The sequence below is a fragment of the Juglans microcarpa x Juglans regia genome, chromosome 1D (assembly GCF_004785595.1).
Source record: "Juglans microcarpa x Juglans regia isolate MS1-56 chromosome 1D, Jm3101_v1.0, whole genome shotgun sequence".
Classification (NCBI taxonomy): domain Eukaryota; kingdom Viridiplantae; phylum Streptophyta; class Magnoliopsida; order Fagales; family Juglandaceae; genus Juglans; species Juglans microcarpa x Juglans regia.
In genome coordinates, this window is record NC_054594.1 from 35,109,726 (window position 1) to 35,111,970 (window position 2,245).

The following is a 2,245-nucleotide window of genomic DNA, read 5'->3' on the forward strand; positions in this document are numbered from 1 at the left end:
TTATGAATAGTAATGAGTTGAGATAGTAGAGTAAATTTTATGAGATCTATTTAAAATGAATTTAAATGTATTTAAATATTAATATGAGTTTAGATATATTTATAAAAAATTAAAAAAGATTGTGAGTATCACGTATAAATAAGTGTTGAATTAAAAAAGATTGCAAGTCTCACGTATAAAGAGATTTTTAGTTGAGATGAGTTTAGTAATTTGAGAGTTTGGTATTTAGATGTTAGACTTAGCTTAAAATTAGACTAAAATGAGTTGAACTCATATGAGTTTACCAACCAAACGGAAACCTTAAAAATTAAGAGAAGTGTTGTAGACATAAGAAAGCTAGAGATCATTACACAAAAGTAAATCTACAAATTAACATAGTTTGATTTAATCCGTTAGATCTATTTTATAAAAAAAAAAATTTTACAATCTGACATATTATATCAAATTACGTTAATTTGTGAATTTATCTATCTTTATGTAGTCCTTTTATGATTGACGGCAGGTGGGGAATCCAAGCTCCAATTAGAGAGCAATATTGTTTCGAGTCCATTTTCATGGTCGGGTCAAGAGGGGATTCGGCTGCAATGCAGTGGTTGAGAATCCCACCAGATACACATGATTCAATAAGTTATCTTGCTTTGGAGTATTCAATCGATCGGTAGGGCTTTTTTCATTCTCTCGATCGTCTTCCAAATTCCAAGATAAAATAGACAAGAGTCAACTATTAACAAAAATGACAATCAGTCCCACTTTTATGGATAGTGAGGGTGAGATCTAATTTTCATATTATGAAAAAAATGGATTAGATTACCTCAACATATGAGACTTAATTATGAGTTCCGATCGTGTCGATAGAATAAATGCTTAATAGATGGTCTTTGGAAGATTAGTAGGTTAAGAGTTCAATGGCAGGATGCATTGCATATAAGTATTTGAGAAATAATAATTACAATCGTAAAGTGTGTAAATTCTTCATAATCTTTCATTTGAAAAAAAATGAATAAATACGAAATCTATATGAAAAATAATAATAATAATTTTTTAATAATAGACCACACTCTTTTTCAAAACGATTATATAATACTTATATACTCTACGCTGTATATAGCGTTACTCAACTCTCAGGAAAAGAATCGTCATGAGAAGTATCACTACTTGACTATCAATAAGGACCAATATATTTTTCTAAAACAGAATAGAGATCATAACATCAATATCACGTGTTTAATTTTCAATCCTCCAATTGCAGAAGGAAGGATGTGGAGAAAATCAATTTCAGATATATATATTTTTTTTCTTTTAATCTGATGTTTGGAAACAAATTAAAGATAATTAGCCTAATCGATCGATGATAATAGAAAGTTGAATGTGACACGAGAAGAAAACTGACAACTTGAGTACCAGTGAGTTTGATTTCTATCTAGTCTTGCAATAATGCAAAACCACTTTTTGGCACATTAAATCAACCATGGTACTGTTTTTTTTTTTTTTTTCTTTTTTTTTTTTTTTTTTTTTTTTTTTTTTTTTTTTCTGTCCAACAGAGAAGGTAATCATGTTCATGTGACTCTAGTCAAAAGCCATACGCGAAGTTGTTTGTCCGACCAACCGAGTAAAAGGAAATGCATAGGCTTAAAAAAATATTGCTTTTTGTCCAATCCCATCCTCCCACGACTTTCTGTACATGCAAAGCTTAGAAACTCTTATGGTAATTTGCCACTTTTTGTGACATTAAAGAAACTCCTTTGAAATGAGAACGTGAGACAATGAGATGAGATGAGATAAAAATTTTATAAATAATAATAAAATTATTTAAGATGAAATTTTTATTAGATTTTAAAAAAATAGAGAGAAAAAATTGAATAAAAATATTATAAATTTAAATTTTATTATAATATAATTTTATTTTAAAATTTGAAAAAATTGTATTATTTTTTATGTTTTGTTTAAAAATTTGAAAAAGTTGTAATAATTAGATAAAAAAAATTGATAATTTGAAATTTGAAAAAGTTGTGTTCAAATGATGTTTATGAAAGAAATTATACAAACATCATTTTCTCTGAACTGGACCGGACCGAACATCCATAGCCCATAGGGACCGGACTGGTAGCTATCGGTCCGCTCGGTTCGGCCTAAGTATTTTATTATTATTTTCATATTTTTTTAAAAAAATAAATTAATAAAAAATTATTTAAATTACTAAATTAAAACTAAGTGAATTATTAATGTAGATTATGTAACCAACTCA